Raw genomic sequence first — 7412 nt, forward strand, 5'->3', positions numbered from 1 at the left:
ATCTCACATCTGTCCACCTCTTAGAAATGTGCTAGAAACTTTCTTTGTCTGTCTCCCAGTAGCATATTTAATCTCACCCTGTGTTTGCTTTATCTGAAGCCCCTGTCCCAAACTCTCAGGCACATCACAGTTGGTCAGCTACTAATCAGACACTCCTACTTTCTCCAACTCCCACTTATTGTGACAAATAAGGCAAGAATTCTATGAAATTGACTGATTGCCCCTCTGAAATGGGTGCCTAGTCCTTCCCCCACAGTCACCTTCCTTTACCAAAAAGGATAGTTTGAAGAATGTTGCTTTGTGGAAGTTCGCTATGATAAATACACAGCCCTTAATGCCATTTCATGGTTAGGTTATAGATAATGTGGCAGTTACTTTATGATTTGATACATGATGGGAAAGACGGACAGAATATTACTATTATTGGACTATTATAATACACCTTATATATACCAAATAAACTCTATGTAAATGGCGGCTGTATTGTACTCCCCCCTTCTGCTTCAGTTTCCATTTATCCTATTCGTTTATATCTAACATTATCTTAATATAGTTATCTATGTCCTGAAATAAAATACTATATACTAAATGTAAATCTTAACATGTAACTTTTGCAATCTCATCAAGGTTGCTGTGACATCTGGTCCGTGCAACAAAGTTAAACATGTTGGAAAGCTTCAAATGCTCAGGAAATCCTTACAGGTCAGGTTGATAGTGTCACAAATGGCACAACCCTGGCACTTCTCCTGAAGGTTGGTGCCATTATTGCTCATTGGAGTCTTAACCTCACTAGATGAAAGTTAATGTAACATTTACTAGGTTAGATAAAAGTTAAGTGTAAACTTTGGATTAGCAGATTTTGTCTTTTAGGATTCTCTGACAATCTGTTTGACAATCTAATATCTATAGTTATTGAGAGGCCAGTTGGATCCTTCCAGAAGTTTTGGGAAATCACTAATAGGGTACGTCGTGTTTCCCAACCAGTGCACCCAGCCGACCCTGGATCAGGGGTTCTGCAGGAGATAGAGTTAAGATAAATTGTATTTGAGCGCAATTGCTATTTGATAATTTCATGCTAGTCTAGGTTTACATGTAAAAATGTTTTGGAGCTGATTCTGTAAGTGACATTGTATGCAAGAAGGTACATTTGGGTAAGATTTTACAGAATTGTTACAATATTGCAATTAAACTTTTTCTGCATTATACATTTGCTATAAGACAATTTGTCTATAATACTGTTACTACACAAATAGTGTACCTTTAAAAGCAAGGAAATATATAGAAGATGTATATATATCCACTAGAGTAACAGTGAACTGTTTCATTAGCATGATTGTAAAACCTGTAAGACAAGTTTGGGATGTACCACTGAGTTTTCTATTCTTTTGTGTCTCTTTGATCCCTTCTCATTCAGCATATCATGAAGTTCTAGCAGTGAACAATATCTCTGCAGGGGAAAATAGAGGCGGGGGAGAAATGAGGGGAAAAAAGGGACAGTGAGGGGAAGAAGGGATTGGGAGGGGAATCAATGAAAACAACTATGAAACTACACAGCAGATGTCCTCTAGATGTATAATTTGAAAGTGTTGTCACATACGCAGCCTCAACAGGATGCTGAGGGATATGTGTTCAACCAATTTGTAGTGCCGCAGGAAATCCTGTGACCTTAAGTATTTTGGAACTGGAGAGGCCAAAAGTGTGTCGTAGAAATAGGCAGATTGCAGTCTACTGTCTTGAGCTGAGTCAAAGGTAGCCAAGATACATTCGAACAAAACACAAAACCAGCAAGGCTTTGGAAAGGCAGATAAGCCACCAAGTACAATTAAAAGTAATGAAGATGTCGGAATATACAGATTCTGTTATGGAACAGAGAGATGTACATAATGCTAATAAATTGTAACTTATCACTTTATTGCCCTCAAACCATTTCACACTCCTTCCTCTTCTCTTCTTTGTTAACGAGGCTCATTAAGTACATATCGACCCAAGGAAGGATATGCCAATAATTGTTGAGTTGGGTGCTTAAGAGATTGCATTCCTTACTATCAGAAGACAGGTCGGTGTTGTAGGACAGGTGGCCAATACTACTGGAAAAGAGATTTCAGACTGCACTAGGACCTAGATTTTAATGGGTGTCGTGTTGGCCTTATCCATGCATACAGATAATAGGCTCATCAGGCTTTTATGGCCTGGCTCGGGCCAGTACAGGTCCATCTTTGGCCGGTGCTGTTCTGCCAAGAATTGGACCCTTGGCATGGCCGCCCACTGGATACTTTGGTTATATTTCTGGATAGACAATTTTTTACTCATCTTGTTGCTCATAATAAACCATCTAATAAAGAATCAGAACAAAGCAGTTCAAAGCAATATAACTCAGAGGCCTTATACAGGCCACATTCGATAACAAGTTTGTTATAAAGAAACCAGTAAAGAGTTCAAGTTCTAGTGAAGTTCCCTCAACCGGGATATAGAATGTCTCTGTTATTCGCTGAGCCTGTCCACCAGTGATATATATCCTTATACCCAGGTTCCATGTTTGCTCATGAGGTGTTAGTCAAAGTTTGTTTCCACTGATTGCTTGCTGGATGCAGTCTGAGGCAATATCTTGACCATTGGGGATTATGGCTGGTGGCCTCAAAGGGGTCAGCTTCTCCCTCAGCTTGGGAGCTTCTATCTTACTTGCTGCTCTCTGTGTGCCAGACTGGCCCGCTTTCCGGTTCAGGATTACGCACCCAGAGATGACAGCTACCCTGTACACTCTGCCTCTGCACTGTTAAAGGGAAAGGTACCACAAGTATAAAGCATAACAACATCTACACAGACTGTTACAAAAATAGAGCTCAGCTCCCCGATTACAGATACTTAAGTTAACAATACATGTTAGATATAAGTTGGTCAAACTTGGCAGTCTTTCAACAGCAGATGGATTTCACAGGTCACAGGCAGCGACTTTAACCCTCTCTCCACTGAAATGAATATCTAGTAGAGATGAGCGAATGTACTCGTTTAGGGTGTTTTTGCACTCGAGCACCGCTTTTTCCGAGTAACTGACTACTCGGGCGAAAAGATTCGGGGGGCGCCGGGGGTGAGCGGTGAGGTTGCAGAGGGGAGTGGGGGGGGGGGAGCTCCCCCCTGTTCCCCACTGCTACCCCCCGCTCCACCATGCCGCCCCCCCGAATCTTTTCGTCCGAGTAGTCAGTTACTCGGAAAAAACGGTGCTCGAGTGCAAAAACGCCCTAAACGAGTACGTTTGTTCATCTCTAATATCTAGCAAAAAAGAAAGATGCAGGTACTTGTGACTCTGCTACTAAATATATTCTTATGGCCTGCAACTTTCACACTGCAATGAGTCCTTGTGTAACCCCAGCTTCCCACAATCTTAGACATTTATACAATATATAGGTAATGCCATAAATGTCTGATAGATGTGGGTCCCACCTCCGAGACCCACACCTATCTCCAGAATAGTGGTCCGTGACCCATGTCCCTCCTGGTGAGCCAGCCACCAGCCACGTCCTCCAGCTCTCTTTTCATGTCTATCCCAGTTGCTCCCATAGAAGTAAATAGAGAGAGCTAGGTTGTCCACCTTTCCATTAATTGTCCGCCTGGATGTGGTAGTCACTTCAACTGGAAGGATATAGATTAATGAACCCCAATTCAAGAGGGGGAACCTTCATCTAGCTGACATTTCTAGCACATCCTGTGGATTTGTCAAAAATGTCTAATATGGAAATACGTTTTTTAAGCTGCCTATATACATTAGATTTATGACAGCAGATCACAACTATCTAATGTGTATTTAGACCTACTGACAGTCCTGTGAGTTTAGAGCTTAGGGAAAATGAAGATTGTCCTGCTGGTTTGAGGAGTGTCTGTCAGAAGCTTGTCTTGCTTTCCCCACTGAAATATGCAAGTACAATCATTCAAACCAAGAGGACGTGTTTATGGGGAGGTCGAGGGAGTAGTAGATGAACAGCTATCTGTGTCTTGCAGGCCTTAGGTGAGAGAAGAAGATTTCACCTGAAAGTAATATGCCAGCAGTTTCATAAGATCAAATCACCCCTTAAGGGCAGACACGCACTGGTGTTTTTTTCTCCACTGCGCTGCGAGAGTAAAGGAAAAGTCTTGCAGCGCAGTGTGAGAAAAAAAAACGGCATCGCGCCGGGATATCGCCAGTCTTTTCAATGGAGCCAGTGGCAGCAGTGCTAGCCCCATTGAAAAGAAATGGAGAATGCCGCGGACTTCTGCCACAGCTGTGACAGCTGTGGCAGGAGTTTCCTTCATCCCCACGGGGACTGCGGGATGAAGGACTCCTCTGCCACAGCTGTGACAGCTGTGGCAGAAGTGCAGAATAATATCCCATTGCTTTCAATGGGATCGGCACTGCTGCCGATCCCATTGAGAGCAGTGCTTTCTTGCAAGCCCCACAGTATGATTATTGAGGAAGGGCTTGAAATATAAGCCCTTCCCTGAAAATCATCAATAAGTGTAAAAAAAAATGTACTCACCTCTCCGCCGCTCAGATGCATCCTCCGGCTGGTTCCCCGGCACTGCTGTCCAGCACTTTCAGCAGGCGGGGATTTAAAAATCCCCACCTCCTGAAAGGGCTGTGCTGATTGGCTGAGGGCTCAGCCAATAGCAGCTAGTGCTTAGTTATTGGCTGAGCACTCAGCCAATTACAGATAGTGTTTAGCTTTAAATCCCCGCCTGCTGAAAGTGCTAGACAGCAGTGCCGGGGAGCCAGCCGGAGGATGCGTCTGAGCGGCAGAGAGGTGAGTAAATTTCTTTTAATTTTTTTAACACTTATTGATGATTTTCAGGGAAGGGCTTATATTTCAAGCCCTTCCCCGATAATCATACTGTGGGGCTTGCAAGAAAGCACTGCTTTTAATGGGATATCATTCTGCACTTCTGCCACAGCTGTGACAGTTGTGGCAGAGGATTCTTTCATCCACACAGGCCCCGCGGGGATGAAGGAAACTCCTGCCACAGCTGTCACAGCTGTGGCAGAAGTCCGTGGTATTCTCCCTATGTTTTCGATGGGGCTAGCGCTGCTGCCGCTGGCCCCATTGAAAACACTGGCAATATGCCGGTTCTATTTCAGCGTCTTTCTTGCGCTGCGAGGTGAGAGTTTTCCCGAGCTCTCGCAGCGCAAGAAAGAAAATATCGCAAGTGGGTGTCCACCCTGAGGATTATTAGAATTTGTGGTACCCAGAAAGTTGCCCGGGTATCTAAGGGGTTCACTGTGATATTTGAATAGCATCTGTTTTGATCTACTTAATGGGAACCTGTCACTATTTTTTCTCTACATAACAATGGCATGATGCTTTAGCACTTGTAAACTGCATCCATGCACATGCAACACTTACCAGGAGTCACCCACATCCTTTGTGCCACTGGGATAGTGAAAATGCTGGGAACTGTTGAGGAATAAACCCTGTTCACCACCTAATGCTCACACCCGGGTGCCACAAATTCCATTTTGTGCTATTGTGTCAGATACCCGTTGAATTTAAAGAAAATGTCATATAGTAGGTCAGTGTCTCTCTTGTGCCTTCTGTGCAGTAGTTTGCCGCGAATGATGGCAAAACATGTGGCTGCCATGGAGCTTGTGTGGCTGGGGGCCTGGTGCTGAATGGCTTCTTGATATGCAGATACTGACTCCCACTTGCCTCTCCTGCTCTCTGGTGTATTACTGTACAGAAGGCAGAAGAGTGGGGAGAAGCTGAGATCTGCATGGCACAGAGTCACACTGTGTTCAGGAGCACTAAGTTAGAAAGAGAGTTACGAGGGGTAGGTTGGAATGGGAGACAGGAACCCCACAGGCTGAGCCCACAACAAGTGTTTAGGGCCACCCAGTGTCCTGATGACTTACTTGCTGGCCCTCTAACTCTGGTTGGGAATAGAGCTTATTTTTATGATTGCACTTACAGGACTGCTGTCTGAGTTGCCAATACTGCCCTGCACAGCATAACCTCACTGCTCCCCTCAGTCCTTGCACAAACAGTACTGAGTGCTGGACCTGGGTGAAGTTATGTTGTACAGGACAGTGGCTCAGATAATCCTGTGAGTGTAATCATGAAAATACTTTTTACTACTGACCAGAATTCTAGGGCTACGGAGGGGGCACTATAACTAAGTTGAGGCTTAGAGAAGTCACAATTATCAAGTGGTGCAACAGAGCAGTTACTATTACAAAATGAGGTCACAGAGGGTGTCCTATTATTAAGTGGGGCAGAGGAAGCACTATTCCTACGTTGCAGCACAGAGAAGGCACTATTATTTAGCCTCTGTATCTAGGTTGTTGTGTTATAAAAGTTGTAGAATATAGTTATGAGAAAAACTAAGTTGCATTTTTTTGCATTCTATTGGTTTACATAATAGTAAAAAATCAGGTCTTTAGAAGGCCTTCAAGTTAAGTAAATACAACCTCAGATGCAAAGCAACACATGACAAATTACACAGTGTCATTACTTATTTAGCAAAAAACTAGTCAAAATGCAGAAGCAGTGTGTGAAAAATTAAGTACACGGCTTCCATAGGTATTAAGAATGTTAGTGGCAGTTAGGTACTGCTAATTAAATGCCCTAGATTAAAGGGGGTTTCTGGGGAAAATACTATTGATAACCTATTCTAAGGCTAGGTCATCAATAGTTGATCGCCCGGGGTCTGTCGCTTGGGACTCTGACCGATCAGCTGATTATGCGCCTGCTGACAGTGCCGCAATTACACAGGGGTCAGAGCAGAAGCAATTACAGCAGCTTGTGTTGATTTCAATAAGAGCCACACTTGCAGTTACAAGCGCCAGCCAATACACAGAGGTCGGAGCAGAAACTTCTGCTGCGACTCCTGTGTAATTGCGGCACTGTCAGTGGGGGCACAATCAGCTGATCGGTTAGGGTCCCAAGAATTCAGATATATGTTAAGACAATGCCAAGGGGAAAGGCATCAGTAGCAAGATCTTTGAACACATTACTACACAGCATGTATGCAAGTACTTGGATTAGAATGGAGTAATTAACCAGAGCCAGCATGGGTTTATAATAGACAAGTCATATCAGACGAAACTAATTTCCTTCTATGACAGAATCACCGACTGGGTTGATCAGGGAAATGCGGTAGATATAGTATATCTTGACTTTAGTAAAGCAGTTAACAAAGTATCTCATACTATACTTATTGAAAAAATGACCAAAAATGGGATTGACAAGGCAACTGTTATGTGGATTCACAAATGGCTAAGTGATCGTACTCAAAGAGGGGTCATAAATGGCTGCACATCAAAGTGAACAGTGTGCTGTCCATGTTAATTCACAGGCAGTACACAAACCCATAATAGCCTATAGGGTTGCGCACACTGCTTTTTTTTTCATGCGAACTGATAGTCTACGAGAAAAAAACTAATTGCATTT

The sequence above is a fragment of the Eleutherodactylus coqui genome, chromosome 5 (genome assembly GCF_035609145.1).
Source record: "Eleutherodactylus coqui strain aEleCoq1 chromosome 5, aEleCoq1.hap1, whole genome shotgun sequence".
Lineage (NCBI taxonomy): Eukaryota > Metazoa > Chordata > Amphibia > Anura > Eleutherodactylidae > Eleutherodactylus > Eleutherodactylus coqui.